The 24,342-nt window shown below is 41.7% G+C and overlaps 1 protein-coding gene across 5 annotated transcripts in view; it reads left to right on the forward strand.

Moving 5' to 3' along the window:
• Positions 1-24,342, forward strand: part of col16a1 (collagen, type XVI, alpha 1) — a 378,064-nt gene that overhangs the window by 25,652 nt on the left and 328,070 nt on the right. For 4 of the 5 annotated variants that reach the window (XM_062030118.1, XM_062030122.1, XM_062030121.1 and 1 more), the window contains 2 exons: positions 9,475-9,668; positions 23,718-24,172. The gene's annotated coding sequence lies outside the window, so the exon portion shown is untranslated. The remainder of the gene's footprint in view (positions 1-9,474; positions 9,669-23,717; positions 24,173-24,342) is intronic. The other variant, XM_062030120.1, reaches the window with a different exon arrangement.

Consider the following 24,342-nt stretch of genomic DNA (forward strand, 5'->3'; position numbering starts at 1 on the left):
AAGGCCATTTTTAGAAATGCGGAATGAAATCTGGCCACAAAAGTTGTAAAGGAATTCATCACAAAATTTGCAATGTTAGTTTTTAAGTTATTTTTAGCACAAGCTCTTGACTGAGTATACTGTACATTGGAGTTCCGTGGGACTCTTTTGCCCCCAATGTCTCCCTTTTATAAAGGCCATTTTTAGAAATCAATCAATCAATGTTTATTTATATAGCCCTAAATCACAAGTGTCTCAAAGGGCTGTACAAGCCACAACGACATCCTCGGTACAGAGCCCACATACGGGCAAGGAAAACTCACCCCAGTGGGACGTCAATGTGAATGACTATGAGAAACCTTGGAGAGGACCGCATATGTGGGTAACCCTACTGTAAACATGTCCTTTTATAATGCTTCTTCCATGAAAACCAAATGAAAACAAGCATTTCCTTTTAAAATGCGTGCAGTGGTGTCCGTACTGCGGGCAAAATGCGGCCCGCCGGCGTTTTCAATTTGCCCTGCGGCACGAGTTCAATAAACAATTTGACCGGGAGCGGTGTATCCATATCATATATAAATATCCAATGTCCCGATTGCTGCCATTGTGTCACCACCTGGTGGCCATGGAAAGGGACTCTGCCTTTAATTGAACTTTCGAGTTTATTGTAGTACAGCATTTATTTATATGACGTATATCCAAACAACCGTCCCTAGTCATGGTTCAGAAAAAAACAACCAGTACAACAATTCAACAACACATAACACAACCTGTGTTAACAGTTTGGTGTGAGCAGAAAACTAAATGGTGAAGGGATTTTAAGTATTTTGGCATCTTGTTCAAGAGTGAGGGACGGCAGGTAAATGGGCACAATGTCTGCAGTCATGCGGTTGCTGTACCAGATTGTCGTGGTCAGGTAAGAGCTTAGTTGGAAGGAAAAGCTCTCGATTTGTCAGTCATCCACGCTCCTACCCTCACCTATGGTCATGTGCTTTGGGTAGTGACCCAAAGAGCAAGAACACTAATACAGTCGGTGCGAGCAGCAAAAATAGTTTACCGTACAGGGGCTGGACCCAGCCTAAGAAACAAGGGCTGGACCCAGCCTAAGAAACAAGGGAAGGGGCTCTGTCACCCGAGAAAACCTTAGAGTTGAGCCGCTACTCCTTCACAGGAGCCAGTTGAGTTGGCTCGACCACCTATTACGGAGGCCCAGGTGTAGACCTAGAACATGCCGCAGGGGCATACTTGCCAACCCTCCCGTTTTTAGCGGGAGTATCCCGATATTCAGCGCCTCTCCCGACAACCTCCCGGCAGAGATTTTCTCCCGACAAACTCCCGGTATTCAGCCGGAGCTGGAGGCCACGCCCACTCCAGCTCAATGCGGACCTGAGACTGAGTGGGGACAGCCTGTTCTCACGTTCGCTTTCCCACAAAATAAACAGCTTGCCTGCCCAAAGACGTCATAACATCTAGGGCTTTTATAGAGTGCACAACTGCGCACACAACAAGGAGACGAAGCAGAAGAACGAGGAAATTACAGACATGGCGGCCGAAATGATATACTCATCATGAACGGAGAAGTTAAACAGGACAATACTGCCATCTAATGGATAGCCACTGGAACACTGAAATTCAAGTATTTTTTTTTTTTTCTATGTAAATAAAATAAAAATATATATAGCTAGAATTCACTGAAAGTCAAGTATTTCATATATATATATATATATATATATATATATATATATATATATATATATATATATATATATATATGAAATATATATTAAATACTCGAGTTGGTGAATTCTAGCTGTAAATAACCACGCCCCCAACCACGCCCCCCGCCCCTAAACAACACCCCCCCCACCCCCGACCAAGTCCCCCCCCCCCCAACCCCCACCACCCACCCCAAACCCCACCTCCCGATATTGGAGGTCTCAAGGTTGGCATATATGCGCAGGGGTTATGTCTCGCATCAGGTCTTGGAACGCCTTTGGAAGAAGTGGCCAGAGACCGAGAAGTATGAGCTTCCCTCCTGAGACTGCCGCCCCCGTGTTGCAGATAAGCAGAAAAAAATATATGGAGGGATTGATGGATAAAGCTCAGGAAAATATCTACCAGAAAACAATTTGTTCACAGACTGGGGGGTAATCTGTTCTCTGAAGGGAGGCTCTCTCTGCCACGTTTTGATACCCCCCTCGCATATGTCCCTAATTAAGAATCTATAAAAGAAGACCTATTGTATGTATGTGTCTAAATCGCAGCGTTTTACATGCTCGGCACCTTGTAAGGCACTGAGCCAATATGCATTTAAATGGCCCTTTTAATTAGCTGCCAGAAATAACCTGACAGATACAAATAATTTTTTAGCCCCTCTCTCGCTTGCAAAGCTGCAGATGCATTACTGAAAGGGTTGTCAGCTTTTACTCACTCAGTTTAATCATGAAAGCATGTCTATTGCTGATGTTTATTAGTGCAGGGAAAGAGTCACCGTGAGGAAATAGGAGCTCCAAGTAACGTGAGTTTAGGAAAATAAGTGCCCAATAAAAAGTATGTTTTATTTATTTAATGAGTGATGCAATGTCGTTGTCCAAAAGGAACAATGGGTGTTGCTCGGCGTTCCCTCATTTTGCTGGCTGCCTGTTAGAGCAACGACCAGACGATGATCAACATCTCTCACAAAGGAACCGTTAGAAATCCCTAAAATGGTGAGTAATGATATCAAGTTTAAGAAAATAAGTCCATCTAGCATTGACTGGACCTGGCACTGGACCACCAAGAAGGAGCATTTTGAGGGACTTTCTCTCAAGAGTTTAGATTTCAACTTAACTGAAGTTACATGAGCAACTTTCATCCATTTTCTTCCATCCCTGGGGCAGCAGTCTCAGTCGGGAAGCCCGGACTTCCCGGTCTCCGGCTACCTCTTCCTATTCCACCGGATTCCATCCAGCCGTCCTCAGGCCAACTGCAAGACATAATCCTGCGTGTTATAGGGTCTACAACAGAACCTCCTTCAGGCTGGGCATGCTTCATCAGAGAGGCGTCCAGGAGGCATCCAAACTCCATGCCCGAGCCACCTCAGCCACAAGCTCCTCCAGAACGACTGAGCTCCTCATCCTCTCTCTGAAAGTAGCAGTATAGTGGAAAAACAAGTTGACTTCCATCCATTCATTTTCTACTGCTTGTCCCTCTCGCGGTCACGGGGGTGCTGGAGCCTATCCCTGCTGAAGACGGGGTACACCCTCTGAAATTATTGTGAGATTGATAATATTTGGATCATATCTATTTATCCGCAAACTTTGGAAAAAAAGGGGGTGCTGGAGCCTATCCGAGCTGCATTCAGGCGGAAGTCGGGGTACAGCCTGGACAAGTCGTCACCTCATTGCAGGGCCACAATGACATTTGTTTCCAAAATCTCACACTATCCCTCTACTCAGTGGCCTAGTGGACCTACTCAGTGGCCTAGTGGTTAGAGTGTCCGCCCTGAGATCGGTAGGTTGTGAGTTCAAACCCCGGCCGAGTCATACCAAAAACTATAAAAATGGGACCCATTACCTCCCTGCTTGGCACTCAGCATCAAGGGTTGGAATTGGGGGTTAAATCACCAAAAATGATTCCCGGGCGCGGCACCGCTGCTGCCCATTGCTCCCCTCACCTCCCAGGGGGTGAACAAGGGGATGGGTCAAATGCAGAGGACAAATTTCACCACACCTAGTGTGTGTGTGACAATCATTGGTACTTTAACTTTAACTTTAACTTTAACTTTCCTTAGCCTAAACATGGATGTGCTCCAAAAAAAGTGTTCAGTCATACAGTATATAAAATTTAGAAACATTTTTCAACGCTTCAATTTTGTCAACAGCTTCCGACCAGATATAAAGTGTAGTAGAATTTCTGACCTTTGACCTATATTTCATGTCTGTCAAGAATGTATGCTCATTTAATTTCTCTTCTATTCTGTGTCCCCGGGTGTGGGACAAAAGTGAATATTAAGTCGTGCCAACCTGTCTACAGAATGTTTTGATTGTTTAAGTATGATTAAGGAATCCAAGGATGTTGCAAAAACAAATGACGCAGGAGAAAAAACTGTGACGCACGAACCAACAGATAAAAATGGCAGGAGACCGGGACTCGAGATTGATTGCTTTTGTGTGTCCTCCGGAGGACGTTGTGTGTCTGCATGGACAGCTCAATCTGACTTGATAATGGGTAAATAAACTTTTTGTACTAAATTCACTTTTGAGCTTAAACAGCAACAAAAGTGAGCTTAAACAGCAACAAAAGTGAATTTAGTACAAAAATGTTATTTACCCATTATCAAGTCAGATTGAGCTGTCCATGCAGACACACAACGTCCTCCGGAGGACACACAAAAGCAATCAATCTCGAGTCCCGGTCTCCTGCCATTTTTATCTGTTGGTTCGTGCGTCACAGTTTTTTCTCCTGCGTCATTTGTTTTTGCAACATCCTTGGATTCCTTAATCATACTTAAACAATCAAAACATTCTGTAGACAGGTTGGCACGACTTAATATTCACTTTTGTCCCACACCCGGGGACACAGAATAGAAGAGAAATTAAATGAGCATACATTCTTGACAGACATGAAATATAGGTCAAAGGTCAGAAATTCTACTACAAAGTGTTTATATATTTTCAGTGGGGTTTTTTTCATACTCCTTTATTTAAAAAAAAAAAAAAAGAGAAGCAGTGTTTCTCACACATTCATTTATTTGTGGCGGCCCGCCACGAAAGAATTACGTCCGCCACGACTCGGATTTTTTATTTTTTTATTTTCGGGATTTGAATGCATTTATTTTGAAAGGACAGCTGGAGAGAGACGGGGGAGGGGGTAGAGAGGGTGCGAGGGGGGATTGACGCGGAGCAAAGCGACTGTCAGGTGGGATCGAACTGGGTCGCCGCAGCGGGTGCTCTACCAGGTGAGATAGGTTTTAGCTGCATCGCTCGCGGCTCGTCATAAATTTAACGTTAATCCGCGATTTCACTGACGGTGAGCAGCCTGACGCTGCTTCATTAACACCGCCGCTCGCTGTTTGACTCGGGGGCCGGGGCAGACGCACGCAGTAACAGTCACCTGTTACCATACCGACGAGCTAACGTGTCCAGGTTATAACCCTGTTGTCAATAAACACACGTGGAGACGATGCTTCAGATACTAATACTAATTTGATACTGTAGTAGTTATCTTTTGTGTATTCATAATGTAAAATGGATGGATGGACGTTTAAAACAAAACTGTTATTATTAATTAGTAAGTATACATTTTTTGAGCCTTTTTAGAGAAAATCATATCATTGTAGTAAATTATGCAAATTACTCGATGATGTCATGGTGACCACGCCCATAGCCACGCCCCCACCACCACAGGTATCTTGGCAGTTTATGGGAAACACTGAGAAGTCAAAATATGCAATATTTGAAAAATGAATTGCATAGTGGAGTACTTTAGATTAGGTAATTACAGCCTTCAATCGGTCAATAATTCATAACCCTGATTATGATGCATTATTTTTGAAACAATTACTTTTTCTTCCCAACAAGTACAATTGTCTCCTTAGCCGAAAAAAGGACGCACTCAAAAAAGTGTTGTCATACATTAAAAAAATTAAAGCCTTGAAATTAATTGTTTTAATGTATGACAACACTTTTTTGAGTGCGTCCTTTTTTCGGCTAAGGAGAGACAGTGTGACTTTTTGGGAAGAAAAAGTAATTGTTCCAAAAATAATGCATCAAAATCAGGGTTATGAATTATTGACCGATTGAAGGCTGTAATTACCTAATCTAAAGTACTCCACTATGCAATTCATTTTTCAAATATTGCATATTTTGACTTCTTATAATATTGTTTTTACAATAAAGGAGTTTGAAGAAAAACCCACTGAAAATATATAAAAAGGACACACTCAAAAAAGTGTTGTCATACATTAAAAAAATTAAAGCCTTGAAAGTAATTTTTTTCGGCTGAGAAGACAATGTGACTTTTTGGGAATAAAAAGTAATTGTTCCAAAAATCAACGCTATTAATTATTGAATCACCTCATCTAAAGTACTCCACTATGCATTTAATTTTTCAAATATTACATATTTTGTTGTTCTTTTTTTTACAATAAAAAAGCATGACACAAAAAACTATATTAAAAAAACACTTTATATCTGGTCAGAAGCTAATGAAAGTATTTTTTTAAACAGCTTGTCATATATTTGTAATGTTTTTTTACGTTTAATGGTCTTTTTGTAAAAACTTTTGTTATGAAAAAAAGACAAAATATGCAATATTCCCAAAACTGCGTTGCTAAGTGACAAATGGAAGCAGCCCTACTTCACTTTAAGAGACTATAAATTGCAATATTTATCTTTTTACATTTTGTTTTGTTCAGCGTCATGAAACCTTATACCTACAAGAGTTGTCGGTCGAGTGCGAAGCGGACAATGTTCAAGGATCCAGCATTATCAAGTCAAAGGCCACGGTTCCATTTATTTGGGTCACCATCCCATCTGCTGCCATGTGCTTGAGCATCGGCGTGGTTTGCTCACACAAAAATAACTTCTTTTTTTTTTCACATCTAACATTGAGCGTTAGCAGCTACTAAATACATATTTGTATATATTTTGCAAGCGTATTTGTTATACAATCTGGCATCTTACATTCTATCCATTATCTTGGTATGTGTACCATGAGGACTGGACCTTCTTCCTGACAGAAGATTTCTGTCAAGTTGCCAAAGAAAATGATCCATTTGCGCTATCTAACTAAAATGACAGCCATTAACTTTGTCCTTCAACACTTAAATGTCTACAAGGTACACACTGGCTGCATTCTGATAGTTTCTAGTGCTGGAAGATGAAAGTGATTTATGCAGCTTTAGCCTTCAATTAAAAACATTAGTGTGTTGACCGGAATGTAAGATTGTACTTCTCCAAGTCTTTGAAAGACATGTCCTATGTTCTGGTTTAGAGATCTATACAGATGTTTACTTCCTGCCACTCACACGTGCCAGTGACCTGGAGAGATGCTCAAAGGCACAACAGAAGGGTTGCAAAGACTCTATGACATTGTTTTGGTTTATCAGTGTACAAATATACTAAACTGTTATCAGCCTGATTTGTATCAACGACCCTGAACTGTGGAATGCGTTGGAAACACGTAGATCCAGGAACCGGTTGAAAATGGCCTCACATTGCGATTTAAAACATCACATTTGTCAATTAAAACATGTATCAAATATGTATGATCAGGGCATTCAATCGATGGCAACTGGACTGTTCAGTTTGTTTTGGAGGACGTTTCGCCTCTCATCCAAGTAGGCTTCATCAGTTCATGCTCATAGACTTTGCTTGGTCAGATCTAGTCTTAGACACTAACAGACAAAAGTATGTTTGATTGGTGCTGATATTGAATCAATATCAGTATCAGCCAATACTCAAGGCTCCGATATCGCTATTGTATCGGAAGTGAAAAATATGTATCGGGACACTCCAATTAAAAAGTGTTTTGTGACTTTGAATGATTGCAAAATGTTTTTTTAAATATAATTTACAGAATTGTCTCAAATCCACTATAAATCTTTGATTTACTTGAACATTTTTCTCTTTCACAATTAAATGACACAATTGGGAACATTTCAACATTTTGTTTGTTTGCACATTTCTATCTAAACATTATTTAACATGTTTTTGTTCATTTTACTTTAAGTGGTGTCTGAAACAACACACTGGGTGTTGCAAGCAGAGGCTGGGTCATGCCGAAACAACACCCTGGGTGTTGCAAGCAGCAACTGAGATATGCTGAAACAACACTTTGGGTGTTGCAAGCAGAGGCTGGGACATGCCGAAACAATATTCTGGGTGTTGCAAGCATAGGCTGGGTCATGCCGAAACAACACCCTAGGTGTTGCAAGCAGAGGTTGAGTCATGCTGAAACAACGCCCTGGGTGTTGCAAGCAGAGGCTGGGTAAAGCCGAAGCAACACCCTGGGTGTTGCTAGCAGAGGTTGAGTCATGCCGAAACTACACCCTGGGTGTTGCAAGCAGAGGGTGGGTCAGGCCGACACAACACCCTGGTTGTTGAAAGAAGAGGTCGGGACATGCCGAAGCAACACCCTGGGTGTGGCAAGCAGAGGCTGGGACATACCGAAACAACACCCTGGGTGTTGCTAGCAGAGGTTAAGTCATGCCGAAACAACACCCTGGGTGTTGCTAGCAGAGGTTGGGTCATGCTGAAACAACACCCTGGGTGTTGCTAGCAGAGGTTGGGACATACCGAAACAACACCCTGGGTGTTGCTAGCAGAGGTTAAGTCATGCCGAAACAACACCCTGGGTGTTGCTAGCAGAGGTTGGGTCATGCCGAAACAACGCCCTGGGTGTTGCTAGCAGAGGTTGGGTCATGCTGAAACAACACCCTGGGTTTTGCAAGCAGACGCTGGGACATGCCAAAACAACACCTTGGGTGTTGCAAGCAGAGGTTGGGTCATGCCGAAACAACACCCTGGGTGTTGCAAGCAGAGGCTGGGACATGCCAAAACAACACCCTGGGTGTTGCAAGCAGAGGCTGGGTCATGCCGAAACAACACCCTGGGTGTTTCAAGCATAGACTGGGTCATGCCGAAACAACACCCTGGGTGTTGCAAGCAGAGGCTGGGACATGCTGAAACAACACCCTGGGTGTTGCAAGCAGAAGCTGGGACATGCTGAAACAACACCCTGGGTGTTGCAAGCAGAAGCTGGGACATGCTGAAACAACACCCTGGGTGTTGCAAGCAGAGGCTGGGTCATGCCGAAACAACACCCTGGGTGTTTCAAGCATAGACTGGGTCATGCCGAAACAACACCCTGGGTGTTGCAAGCAGAGGCTGGGACATGCTGAAACAACACCCTGGGTGTTGCAAGCAGAAGCTGGGACATGCTGAAACAACACCCTGGGTGTTGCAAGCAGAGGCTGGGACATGCTGAAACAACACCCTGGGTGTTGCAAGCAGAGGCTGGGTCATGCCGAAACAACACCCTGGGTGTGGCAAGCAGAGGCTGGGACATGCCAAAAAAACACCCTGGGTGTTGCAAGCAGAAGCTGAGACATGCCGAAACAACACCCTGGGTGTTGCAAGCAGAGGCTGGGTCATGCCAAAACAACACCCTGGGTGTGGCAAGCAGAGGCTGGGACATGCCAAAAAAACACCCTGGATGTTGCTAGCATAGACTGGGACATGCTGCAATATATAGCTTACCTGCCTCCTGTGTCCTATTAATGTGGAAGTCGTCCCTAAGGTCACAGCACTATAAATGCATGCAAACGTTACGAGGCTCTAAAACCTCAGAATTCATCAAAAGGTGTTTGAACAGTTAAAAGCTCCAGCATGCAGGGGAGGCGGGGCACTGTTTTGCTCATTATTCCCCCAATGATAACATCCTTTATACTCTTGCCTTTTTATGAAAACAACTTTATTATGTTTGAACATCTTTTTTTTTTCTTGCATGTAGGGAAAGGCCGCATCTTGCAAATGGACATGTCGTGTGGACTCCTGCCCAGGCCACTGCATGGAAGAGAACCCCGGGGCCGTGTGCGGAGCAGTCATGCGGAAGAGGAAACCAGGGGAAGTATCTTTGGCCAGGCAAGTCTGGATGGTCACGAGGCCAAGATGGCGTCATGGATGAGAGGCAACACTTGCAGCAAGGTGATGTCCATGACATTTATATCCTGCAAGGATTTCACTGCTTAGTTTTGCTGATTGGCCTAAAATCCCTCATTTACATAAGTATTTGGACGCTTATATTTATTCAATAACTTATTCAACTTGTGATTTTATCAATTTATTAACAATGTTTGAAGTCAGGGTTGTTCAAACTTTTTCTACTAATGGCCCTATGACTTTAAACCATAACCAAGCATGCATCACTATAGCTCTTGTCTCAAAGTAGGTGTACTGTCACCACCTGTCACATCACACCCTGACTTATTTGGAGTTTATTGCTGTTTTCCTGTGTGTAGTGTTTTACTTCTTGTCTTGCGCTCCTATTTTGGTGGCTTTTTCTCTTTTTTTGGTATTTTCCTGTAGCGGTTTCATGTCTTTCTTTGAGCGATATTTCCCGCATCTACCATGTTTTCCGGAGTATAAGTCGCTCCAAAGTGTAAGTCGCACCGGCCGAAAATGCATAATAAAGAAGGAAAAAAACACATATAAGTCGCACAGGAGTATAAGTCACATTTTTGGGGGGAAATGTATTTGATAAAAGCCAACACCAAGAATAGACATTTAAAAGGCAATTTAAAATAAATAAAGAATAGTGAACAACAGGCTGAATAAGTGTACGTTATATGAGGCATAAATAACCAACTGAGAACGTGCCTGGTATGTTAACTTAAGAGTCATTCAAATAACTATAACATATAGAACATGCTATACGTTTACCAAACAATCTGTCACTCCTAATCGCTAAATCCCATGAAATCCTATACGTCTAGTCTCTTACGTGAATGAGCTAAATCATATTATTTGATATTTTACGCTAATGTGTTAATAATTTCACACAGAAGTCGCACCCAAACTATGAAAAAAACTGCAACTTATAGTCCGAAAAATACGGTACTCAGATCTGACCAATCAAAGTCAGACATGATCTTCCTAATCTAAGTCAGAGACAAGATCTGTAAAAGTGTTTTTACATTTTCAGTGATATGTTATAAAAAAAACGTAAATGTTGTACTTAAACTCTGCAGCCAATGTTTTACCGTAAGTAAACTGGTACTGTTTTCCATTTTACAGTAATATTCTGGCGAATTTTACTGTAAAATGGAAAACAGTACCAGACTGTTGTATTTGAGTTTTTTACTCTAAAATCTAGATTTTTTTTTGACACTGTGCATCAAAAAAGTAGAATATTCAAATGCATTGGCAAATTTTATATATTTTTCCTGTGTTAAAAGCGGTCCATAACTGCGAACTGGCCCTCCAATGAAAACCAGTTTGACACCCCTGACGTAGTAAGTTGAATGATGAGGACAAGTTAGTTACTGGTAACAATTTTAATACGCTGCTGCCTTGTGGACTTTGTATCTGTATTTAATATTATTTGGTACCATATTTTTCAGACCATAGGGCGCACCGGACTATAAGGCGCACTGCCGATCAGCGGGTCTATTTTCATACATAAGGCGCATTAAAGGGTTCATATTATGATTTTTTTTCTACATGTAAAACACTTCCTTGTGGTCTACATAACATGTAATGGTGGTTCTTTGGTCAAAATGTTGCATAGATGATGTTTTACACATCATCTTCAAGTCGCTTTCTGACAGTCGCTTCAGGATGCGCCGTTTTGTGGGCGGTCTTATTTACGTGGCTCACCTTCGACAGCGTCTTCTCCCCGCCATTTTTGTTGTAGCGGAGTAGCGTGCACGGACGGGAGTGGAAGAAGTGTCAAAAGATGGAGCTAACTGTTTTAATGACATTCAGACTTCACTTCAATCAATAACGGAGCAGCATCTCCTCATCCGTGGCTCACTAGTGCAACAACAAGGCCGGAAATATGTCCGTGAAAAAACGTCCGACCGGAACCCTCTAATAACTAAAGTTCCTTGGGTGAATTATGTAAACTCACTACACCGGTATGTTTTAGCACTTTCATGGTGAGATATAAATTAAAAGTGTATGCTACTTTATATTACAAATGGCAACAGTGGAGGGTGAATGTCCCACAACAAGAAGATAGAGGAAAAGAAGAAGCTTATCGACTAAGGTGTCGGCACAGACTACAATGGCCGACGTGCACAAATTTCCAGGACTCATACAGATCCCAAATACAGATCAGCAGGCACCAGAAGTTAAGAAAAGTAATTTTTGCGTAATATTGCAAAACAAAGCCAAATGTCTGCTAATAGGTGCCATTTTGCGGTCCTTATACACACACCATAATAATACATACGTTGAAGCACAATTTGTCTGTCTACGCTAGCCGTAATGCTCCCACAATCCATCAAGTGGTGCGGCTTCATAGCTTACTAAAATTATTCCCTACAGGTACGGTTTATGAGGCGCACTGTCGATTTTTGAGAAAATGAAAGGATATTAAGTGCGCCTTAAAACCTCTTAAGGCCCAAGCTGTTTGTTTACATGCTTTTTTTATTTCTCTTTGCTATTTGGGCTTATTGGACCCTAATTAGAATAAAAACTAAGAATCATCTTTTGATATGATGTACTTAGTCCATAAGTAACAAACGTGTACTTCATGTTTAGTGACATGCTAATTCTTATTTTTACACTTTTTTTCCCAAATTCCATTGTATGTTATACTCTTCTGACACCACCAGATGGCAGTATAAGTGTCCACATAAGCGGCCATAAGACCCCAATTCAGTAGTGTACACAATTTTGGAAATAAGAGCTAAAAGGTGCTGTCCATGCATGTGGCCACTAAGGCCTTTAGAGGATTTTATAGTCCGAAAAAAAACGGTAATTGTTTACATTGACAAATGTTGTGTTTTAGACTGCAGTATTGTTCAATTAAGGACACTTATGTATGTCTAGCTTGCGCTAATCCAATACTTATTTTGCTTGTATCAGATCGATATGTGATATCAGCATCAAATCGGGACAGCCCAACATATTTGTCACTACATTATGTCTTTTTGCTCTTTTTTTTTCTTGCATTGTTTGATTTTACTTCCACAATATTCTGCGGGCCAACAGAACCGGAGCTGCAGGCCACACTCGTGTGTGTGTGGGCGTGATTGTACACTCCCGAGGAAGCCGAGCGTAACGGCAGCGAACAAGCACGAGTGGGAATTAAGACAAAAAAAGCCTTTTACACGTGTGACAAGAATCCACAATGAGCGGAGACGAGGCAAAGTGGCTTTGAAGCGAGCACCTTTTAATCAGCACTCCCACAATGGAGGATGGGGCGATAAAAAAAGGGCAGCTTTTAAAGCGCTGATATATCCCGAGTCTCCTCAGCATCAATGCTCCAGGCTATCAGGATTAGCCCCAGCACGTCTATCTATGGCCGGGTTATAAATGTATCCGGGGTTTAGCTGTGCGTGCAGGTGGCCGTGTCCTTCATCAGCACCTTCAAAATGTCCAGCTCAAGGAGAAAGCGGCGCGCTCCCTCCGTCCGTGTGTGAGCGCCACATGTTGGGGGCGAGACCGCTTCCTTCTGATTGAAAAACTCAAAGTCTTCCCTCGATGGGCCGGCGGCGCATGGAGGAGCTGTGAGGTTGCGGCAAAGATCAAACGAGGAAGGGAGACAGCCAATTCGGGATTTAAAAAAGCCGTGCCTACCTTTCTCTGCTTCTGTGGCTCACACAAACATTTGAGCAACCATTTGATATCTTCTCAAGGGACAGTACTGCAGAAATATATGACAATTATACTCAAGTAAGAGTACCGTTACTGTAGAGTGACTGAAGTAACAGTAAAAAGTAGGAGTAAATATCGTAAATTCCAGATGTAAAGGCCTACTGAAAGCCACTACTACCGACCACGCAGTCTGATAGTTTATATATCAATGATGAAATCTTAACATTGCAACACATGCCAATACGGCCGGGTTAACTTATAAAGTGCAATTTTAAATTTCCCGCCACACTTCCGGTTGAAAACGTTTATGTATGATGACGTATGCGCGTGACGTCAATGGTTGGTACGGAAGTATTCGGACCCATTGAATCCAATACAAAACGCTCTGTTTTCATCCCAAAATTCCACAGTATTCTGGACATCTGTGTTGGTGAATCTTTTGCAATTTGTTTAATGAACAATGGAGACTGCAAAGAAGAAAGCTGTAGGTGGGATCGGTGTATCAGCGGCGGACTACAGCAACACAACCAGGAGGACTTTGAGTTGGATAGCAGACGCGCTACCGTGAGTACAGCTTTGGCTTCCAAACATTTGATCGCTTGCCCGTACGTGCGTGTCGCTATGTGCGTGTCGCTATGTGCATGTCACGTACGTAACTTTGGGGAGATATATGTTTCTTGCCGACTCTGATGGCGGCCGGGTTGTCGTCGAAAGCTACAACGCCCGCCGCCGACGTCTCGTAGCTAAGTTAGCTTCAATGGCGTCGTTGGCAACAGCATTGTTAAGCTTCGCCAAGCTGGAAAGCATTAACCGTGTATTTACATGTCCATGGTTTAATAGTATTGTTGATCTTCTGTCTATCCTTCCAGTCAGGGGTTTATTTATTTTGTTTCTATCTGCATTTGAGCCCGATGCTATCACGTTAGCTCAGTAGCTAAAGAGCTTCGCCGATGTATTGTCGTGGAGATAAAAGTCACTGTGAATGTCCATTTCGTGTTCTCGGCTCTCATTTTCAAGAGGATATAGTATCCAAGGTGGTTTAAAATATAAATCCGTGATCCACAGTAGAAAAAGGAGAAAGTGTGGAATCCAATGAACCCTTGTACCTAAGTTACGGTCAGAGCGAAAAAAGATACGTCCTGTACTGCACTCTAGTCCTTCACTCTCACTTTCCTCATCCACAAATCTTTCATCCTCGCTCAAATTAATGGGGTAATCGTCGCTTTCTCGGTCCGAATCTCTCTCGCTGAATTATAAACAATGGGCAGATGTGAGGAGTCCTTCCTCCTGTGACGTCACGCTACTTCCGGTACAGGCAATGCTTTTTTTATCAGCGACCAAAAGTTGCGAACTTTATCGTCGTTGTTCTCTACTAAATCCTTTCAGCAAAAATATGGCAATATGGCGAAGTATGACACTTTGAATGGAACTGCTATCCCCGTTTGAATAAAAAAAAATAATTTCAGTAGGCCTTTAAAGCATCTACTGTTTTCCTATGCTTATAAAACAATACGACTCATTTATGGATTTTTCTTCACTGCCGGCCATAGTTTTCATAAAACACTGAAATGTGTGTTATTGTTTGTGCTGCCAGGTGAATGTCTAGTTATTCCCTTCTATTTAGAGCGTTGAACCGGAGGTACACGTGCCGCTCCGTCTCCTAGGCCAGTGTTTTTTAACCTTTTTTGAGCCAAGGCACATATTTTGCATTGAAAAAATCCGGAGGCTCACCCCCTGCAGAAATCATTAAAAACGAAACGCCGTTGACAGTAAAAAGTCGTCGCAATTGTTGGATATGACTTTAAAGCATAACCAAGCATGCATCAATATAGCTCTTGTCTCAAAGTAGGTGTACTGTCACCACCTGTCACGTCACACCCTGACTTATTGGGAGTGTTTTGCTGTTTTCCTGTGTGTAGTGTTTTAGATCATGTCTTGCGCTCCTATTTTGGTGGCTTTTTCTCTTTTCTTGGTATTTTCCTGTAGCAGTTCCATGTCTTCCTTTGAGCGACGATTTTCCGCTTCTACTTTGTTTTAGCAATCAAGAATATTTCAGTTGTTTTTATCCTTCTTCGTGGGGACATTGTCCATTGTCGTGTCATGTTCGGATGTACATTGTGGACGCCGTCTTTGCTCCACAGTAAGTCTTTCCTGTCGTCCAGCATTCTGTTTTTGTTGACTTTGTAGCCAGTTCAGTTTTAGTTTTGTTCTGCATAGCCTTTCCTAAGCTTCAATGCCTTTTCTTAGGGGCACTCACCTTTTGTTTATTTTTGATTTAAAGGCCTACTGAAATGAATTGTTTTTATTTAAACGGGGATAGCGGATCCATTCTATGTGTAATACTTGATCATTTCGCGATATTTCCATATTTTTGCTGAAAGGATTTAGTAGAGAACAACGACGATAAAGTTCGCAACTTTTGGTCGCTGATAAGAAAAAGCCTTGCCTATACCGGAAGTAGCGTGACGTCAGAGGAGGAAGGGCTGCTCACATTACCCCATTGTTTACAATGCAGCGAGTGAGATTCGGACCGAGAAAGCGATGATTACCCCATTAATTTGAGCGAGGATGAAAGATTTGTGGATGAGGAACGTTAGAGTGAAGGATTACAGTGCAGTGCAGGACGTGTCTTTTTTCGCTCTGACCGTAACTTAGGTACAAGCTGGCTCATTGGATTCCACACTTTCTCCTTTTTCTATTGTGGATCATGGATTTGTATTTTAAACCACCTCGGATACTATATCCTCTTGAAAATGAGAGTCGAGAACGCGAAATGGACATTCACAGTGACTTTTATCTCCACGACAATACATCGGTGAAGCACTTTAGCTACTGAGCTAACGTGATAGCATCGGGCTTAACTGCATATAGAAACAAAATAAATAAGCCCCTGACTGGAAGGATAGACAGAAAATCAACAATACTACCAAACTCTGGACATGTAACTACACGGTTAATGCTTTCCAGCTTGGCGAAGCTTAGCAATGCTGTTGCTAACGACGCCATTGAAGCTAACTTAGCTACGGAACCTCGACAGAGCTATGCTAAAAACATTAGCTATCCACCCACGCCAGCCCTCGTGTACTCATCACGACCCGTGCTCACCTGCGTTCCAGCGATCGACGGTACGACGAAGGACTTCACCCGATCATAGATGCGGTCGGCGGCCCGGAGACGGAGGAAATCAATGTGAGGTCGGCGGCTAGCGCATCTGCTATCCATCTCAAAGTCCTCCTGGTTGTGTTGCTGTAGTCCGCCGCTAATACACCAATCCCACCTACAGCTTTCTTCTTTGCAGTCTCCATTGTTCATTAAACAAATTGTAAATGATTCACCAACACAGATGTCTACTACTACTGTGGAATTTTGAGATGAAAACAGAGCTTTTTGTATTGGATTCAATGGGCTCCGAATACTTCTGTTTCAACGATTGACGTCACACGCATAAGTCATCATATCGAAACGTTTTCAGCCGGAAGTTTGCCGGGAAATTTAAAATTGCACTTTATAAGTGTTGGCATGTGTTGCAATGCTAAGATTTCATCATTGATATATAAACTATCAGACTGCGTGGTCGGTAGTAGTGGCTTTCAGTAGGCCTTCAAGCATTAGACACAATTTTACCTGCACTCTGCCTCCCGCTGTTTCCAACATCTACAAAGCAATTAGCTACCGGCTGCCACCTACTGATATGGGAGAATATTATGTGGTAAGTCTGCCGATCTCCAGACAGCACAGACACTCAACAACGGCACATTATTTGCAGATTATAATTACTGGTTTGCAAAAAATATTTTTAACCCAAATTGGTTAAATTAGATAATGTCCCACGGCACACCAGTGCACAGTGTTTGAAAAACACTGCTGTAGAGTGACTGAAGTAACAGTAAAAAGTCGCCAATTACTTGACATGAGTAAATATCGTAAATTCCAGGCTTTACGCGTCTACTGTTTTCCTATGCTTATAAAACGGTACCACTCATTTATGGATTTTTCTTCACTGCCGGCTATAGTTTTCATAAAACACATGCAAAAACACTGAAATGTGTGTTATTGTTTGTGCTGCCTGGTGAATGTATAGTTATTTCCTTCCATTTAGAGCTTTGAACCGGAAGTACACGTGCCGCTCCGTCTCCTAGGCAACCATAGTGTTTCTCCTCATATGGATTCTTCATTCCAAGCAATGTTTGTAAATTTTACAATAAAACCAAAACTATTCATGCTTACCTAGACCGTCCCATGTGTGATGTCTGTAGGAGTGTTTTCATGCATATTTGTACATGCTATCGTAATGTATTGAAGCTAGCGTGCATTAGCTACTATGCTAACACGTCTACAAGTGTCTGTGTTAGTATTATTATATCGTGTCGTATATGAATAATAATGTCACCTATAGCTGACAAAGTTATATCTTTAAATACACCGCAAATTGGGGTCTATAACCCACTACTTTTTTAACTACGCTTTGAACCTTGGTCTAAACGTTGCATAGATGATGTTTTTTACTGACCATCTTAAAGTCGATTTCTGACAGTCGCTTCAGCATGTTTTGTGGGCGGTCTTATTTACGTGGCTCACCTTCGACAGCGTCTTCTCCCCGTCATCTTTGTTGTAGCGGTGTAGCGTGCAAGGACGGGAGTGGAAGAAGTGTCAAAAGATGGAGCTAACTGTTTTAATGACATTCAGACTTGACTTCAATCAATAACGGAGCAGCATTTCCTCATCTGTGGCTCACTAGTGCAACAACAACGCAGGAAATGTGTCCCGCGAAAAACCGTCCGACCGGAACTCTCTAATAACTAAAGTTCCTTGGGTGAATAATGTAAAGTCACTATACCGGTATGTTTTAGCGCTTTCATGGCGAGTTTACTGACATATATAAGTAAGAACTTTACACTACTTTATATTAGAAATGGCAACAGTGGAGGATGAATGTCACATAACAAGAAGATAGAGAAAAAGAAGACTTATGACTACGCTGTCGGCACAGACTACAATGGCGGAAGCGCAATAATTTTCAGGACTTATGCAGATCCCAAATACCATACCATACCATACCAACTTTATTTATAAAACCCTTTAAAAACAACCACAGTTGAAGAACAAAGGGCTGTACACCACAAAGAAATAAAGGCAAAGGACAGACTAAAAAATAAAATTTAAAACAGAAGTAAAATACACATTAAAAAAGCAAATACAAAATTACCCTAAGAACAATTTGTTAGATAAAAAGCAGTTAAAAGTTAAAAACAGTTAAAAAAAAGTTAAAATACACATCAGCAGGTACCAGAAGGTAAGAAAAGTAGTTTTTTTTATAATATTGTGAAACAAAACGGCAGATATTTCTGCTAATAGGTGCCATTTTGCGGCCCTTATACACACACCATGTCTTACCTTATACACACCATAATAATACGTATGTTGAAGCACAGTACAATCCATCAAGCGGTGAGGCTTCATAGCTTACCGAAGTCGTACTAAAAAAATTTTGACAGATTTTTGAGTGCCGTGTGTAATGTTTTTTATTCTCAAAGGAACATTTAAAGTTTCGGTGGTGTTTACTGCCATCATATTCCAGTCTACACTAGGGCTGCAACTAACGATTAATTTGATAATCGATTAATCTGTCGATTATTACTTCGGTTAATCGATTAATAATCGGATAAAAGAGACAAACTACATTTCTATCCTGTCAAGTATTTTATTGGAAAAAAACATCATACTGGCACCGTACTTATTGTGATTTATTGTTTCTCAGCTGTTTGTAAATGTTGCAGTTTATAAATAAAGATTTATTTAAAAAAAAAATATATATATATATTTATTTTTATTTTTTAAAAAGCCTCTGCGCATGCGCATAGCATAGATCCAACGAATCGATGACTAAATTAATCGGCAACTATTTTTATAATCGATTTTAATCGATTTAATCGATTAGTTGTTGCAGCCCTAGTCTACACGTATCTCTTATGTGTTACTGCCATCTACTGGTCACACTTATCATTACACCATGTCCCAAATAAAGTTGCTTTGAGGTCATTGAGCACAACAAGAATTATGCCGTACATTAGGCGCACCGGGTTATAAGGCGCACTGTCCAGTTTTGAGAAAATGAAATGATTTTAAGTGCGCCTTATAGTCCGAAAAAAAAGGTAATATAGAAATTGATCAGAGCTGTTTATCTATTTTATGGAGGAATGTAGTTAATCGTAGAACTTGCATCCAATGTTATTAAAAAAGTACTGACTTTGAATCAAGAATCAATTCTGAATCGAGTCGTTACCCCCAAGAATCAAATGGAATGGTGTGGTGCCCCAAGATTCCCAGCCGGGTAAAGAGACTTTATGGACCTGATGGATGTATTGTCCCTTGAGAAGACATCATGTAGTAATAAGTGCAATGCAATAGGTCAACATCGTGTCCAAGCAAGCCCCTTTTTCCAAACGAGGCCGCCTTTATGCGAGTCACCAGGACATGGGGATGTTGCCGTAGGGCCGACACACACATGAAGAGTTACTCGAGACCCGCAGCTCCACTCGGTAATGACATTTGTCAGCGGGGGGGCGGGGGGTCCTGCTTTTCCCGCACTGTGGTGTCCTGTTGTGGCTTTATTTTTTTCCCCCGCAGAAGAGGGGAGTTTGATACTCTATACTTCGATTTTGAGTCTGTGACTGACAGCATGTGGTGTTTCATGACATTTCATACTACCCAGAGGGCATTGTGTGTGTGTGTGTGTGTGTGTGTGTGTGTGTGTGTGTGTGTGTGTGTGTGTGTGTGTGTGTGTGTGTGTGTGTGTGTGTGTGTGTGTGTGTGTGTGTGTGTGTGTGTGTGTGTGTGTTCTGGCAATGCTTACTTAATGGAGACATCGCTCTGTTTACACAGTCACCTTTAGGGGACCTCTGACGGTATGGGGACAAAAAAAACAGGTCCCCTAAAGGGAAACCTTTTTAAATGATAGTCAGATCCATTCTGAAGATGCCTAAGTGATTTTTAAGCTTTGGCCCATAAAACATTAATAGTACTGTGATTCTGTATGGTATCCATCCTTAGTTAAAACTAATATATTTTTCCAAAAAACAAAATCTGGTTTAGTGTTCCTCAGGATGACATTTTCATACAGCATGATTATAAAACATTATTAGCTTAAAGTATGATTCACATTCAGAATTTTCCATCCTTATATATATGGTAGTTGTCAGGACGTGGATTTTTACGCAGCTTGCTGCGAGATTTGTTCTCCCGTGATGCAAACGGACTAGACCGGACATGGCTTGAAGGTAAAAACATGATTTAATCTTGACTATAACTCAACGAAGTACAAAACAAAAAGCGCTCACAAGGCGAAGGCACGAACTTGGCGCAGGGAACAAAAGCTAAGATTTAGCATAAACTATGAACATAAAACAAACAACACTTACTGTGGCTTAAAGGCCTACTGAAATGACATTTTTTTATTTAAACGGGGATAGCAGATCCATTCTATGTTTCATACTTGATCATTTCGCGATAATGCCATATTTTTGCTGAAAGGATTTAGTATAGAACGACGATAAAGTTCGCAACTTTTGGTCGCTGATAAAAAAAAAAGCCTTGCCTATACTGGAAGTAGCGTGACGTCACAGGAGGTAGGACTCCTCACAATTCTCCGTTGTTTACAATGGAGCGAGAGAGATTCGGACCGAGAAAGCGACGATTACACCATTAATTTGAGTGAGGATGAAAGATTCGTGGATGAGGAACGTTAGAGTGAAGAACTAGAGAGGCAGTGCAGGGTGTTTCTGTTTTCGCTCTGACCGTAACTTAGGTACAAAGTCTCATTGGATTCCACACTTTCTCCTTTTTCTATTGTGGATCACGGATTTGTATTTTAAACCACCTCGGATACTATATCCTCTTGAAAATGAGAGTCGAGAACGCGAAATGGACATTCACAGTGACTTTTATCTCCATGACAATACATCAGCGAAGCTCTTTAGCTACTGAGCTAACGTGATAGCATCTGGCTCCAATGCAGATAGAAACAAAAGAAATAAACCCCTGACTGGAAGGATAGACAGAAGATCAACAATACTATTAAACCATGTACATGTGACTACACGGTTAATAATTCTCAGCCTGGCAAAGCTTAACAATGCTGTTGCTAACGACGCTGAAGCTAACTTAGCAACTTAGCAACCGGACCTCACAGAGCTATGATAAAAACATTAGCGCTCCACCTACGCCAGCCAGCCCTCATCTGCTCATCAACACCCGTGCTCACCTGCGTTCCAGCGATCGACGGCGCGACGAAGGACTTCACCCGATCATCCGTGCGGTCGGCGGCTAGCATCGGCTAGCGCGTCTGCTATCCAAGTAAGTCCTCCTGGTTGTGTTGCTACAGCCAGCCGCTAATACACCGATCCCACCTACAACTTTCTTCTTTGCAGTCTTCATTGTTCATTAAACAAATTGCAAAAGATTCACCAACACAGATGTCCAGAATACTGTGGAATTTTTCGATGAAAACAGAGCAGTTTGTATGGTGACACATTGGGTACGAATACTTCCGTTGCCGTCGTGACGTCACGCGCATACGTCATCATACATAGACGTTTCCAACCGGAAGTTTAGCGGGAAATTTAAAATTGCACTTTATAAGTTAACCCGGCCGTATTGGCATGTGTTGCAATGTTAAGATTTCATCATTGATATATAAACTATCAGACTGCGTGGTCGGTAGTAGTGGCTTTCAGTAGGCCTTTAAAAAAAGCAGCATGAACTACGAACAAGAACTATGGCATGGACAGAACAAACACAGAGTAATGTCGCCAGGACGACTCACTGAAAAAACAGGCTTAAATAATAGTCTTTTGATTAGAACAGGTGCGTGCATAAGGCAGGTGAAACTAATGAGTAGTCATGGAAACCAAAACAAACAAGAGTGCACAAAAACAGGAACTAAACCAGGGGTGGGCAATTAATTTTTACCGGGGGCCGCATGAGCTACCCGAGCACTGCTGGAGGGCCACATCGACAATATTTCAATTAAATTTTGCTCAATATTATTTTTGATATATACCGTAAGATAAATAATAATAATAATAATAATTAATAATAATAGTAATACTTCAACATAGTGTGTGTAACAGCATTCCATGACTAATATAAATAAATTAACATTAATAATAAATGACAGTAAAATAAGCACACGTATGACTGAGGAGTCATAGTGTAACTTTGTGTGGTGTTTGAGTTGTCCGACTTTTTGTGTGGCCATAAACGCACCAGTGGTTTAGTGCTATGCGTGTTGGTGACAGATGACAAGTTGGTTTTGGCCTGGTTTGTACGGCAGAAAATGACTAGTTTTTCGAGATAGAATTGTTTTACTCATGTTTTTGGTGTGGTTATGTCCGAATATAAACAGTTTTGCTCAATAAAGTGATCGATATAATTCCTGTCCTCGAAGCATCTCGATAGACGTTACAATAATTGAACGGTGTTGACGAACACACTTAGGGCCGCTTGTTGTCACTGTCACTCAAAGTTGCATTGCAAAATTACATAGAATAAATATGTTTATTTTGTTTAGAATTCAGATGGGATTTGATTTGGTGCGCGGCATATACTTGCTGCGCGCAGCGGACGTTTGAGCAGTGCGCAATTGCGCAGGCACGCACCTTAGAGGGAACGTTGCTTGGCAGTCCATGTCTTGTTGAAAACACGCCATTCCTCATCAACTTTTCCCTTTTTAGAGTCTCGGGTGTAAACCGTGCATCACTTGTTGCTGCATGTGCACCTTCACTCGCAGGTTACACACGGACACACGCCCATAAATAATACTTTTCAAAATAAAAGCAGCACAGTTGTATTGCGTGCACGACATAGATGTTTTTTCAACTTTATTTTGTAATTGCAGCTGTTCACATTCACTCACAATCACGCATACGCATACGTCCACACGGAAGTAATACAAATAACGATTTTCAAAACAAAAGCAGCACCGTTGTATTGCACACTCGACATAGATACTTTTTAAAATGTATTTTGTAATTTATAATTGGCCTCACGCGGGCCGGACAGGGACGCACAAAGGGCCGGATGCGGCCCGCGGGCCGCAGAATGCCCAGGTCTGAACTAAACCAACAGGACATAACCAAACAAAACATGATCTAGACCACAGATGATAGTAGTTGGAGTTGCAGACAACTTCATTACTGCTAAATAGCAGTTTTCAGTAATGTCACAGAAGATGCAGGATTTGATTTAACATTTAAGTGGTGAAACTTCCTATAAAAGGACAGCTGTAGTGCTGTATTCTGACCATCATGTCATATTTCATTTGAACTTTTTTTTTTAAATGGTCCTCAGTAGTCATGTACAAATTTGTGTGAATTATGCAAAATGATTTAAATTTAGTCCCAATGAACCATATTAACTCTTTTTTTCCCCCAGGGTCCCCAGTAAGAATGATCAGCACATTACTTCATCAATCCAGAGATTTAAAGACGTGTATGAGCTAAGTGGCCATTTTACCTACATTTTTGTTATGCCTCCACAACCTGTAGAAAGGGTGGTCCCCACAAGTGATGATCAAACACTTGGTCCCCATTCCAAATGATAACCAGTATGTGTGTGTGTGTGTGTGTGTGTGTGTGTGTGTGTGTGTGTGTGTGTGTGTGTGTGTGTGTGTGTGTGTGTGTGTGTGTGTGTGTGTGTGTGTGTGTGTGTGTGTGTGTGTGGGGTGCAGATTTGACATTATCTAGCACCCACTCCCTGGAAATCTATTTTAAGTAAAGTGACTGGTTGGGTGTTTTTTACATTTGTATTTTTTTTCCAAAGCAGAAAAAAAGCAGCACACCAGTGGAGTGTTGGTTCAAGAAAGAAAGGAAGGAATATACTGCAAGAAGGTATGGTGATAATTCTGCCACTTGATAGATGTGCCTGCAGGCCCAGGAATAAGTCATGTGCACGCCGATGTAGGGACTTGACTTGAAATGTCACACTGGCCGTTAGCTTCAACTCTCTTCCCACTTTATTTTGTGTTATCTGTATAGCAAGGATGGGCAAATGTAGATGT

The sequence above is a fragment of the Entelurus aequoreus genome, linkage group LG20 (assembly GCF_033978785.1).
Source record: "Entelurus aequoreus isolate RoL-2023_Sb linkage group LG20, RoL_Eaeq_v1.1, whole genome shotgun sequence".
Taxonomy (NCBI): Eukaryota; Metazoa; Chordata; class Actinopteri; order Syngnathiformes; family Syngnathidae; genus Entelurus; species Entelurus aequoreus.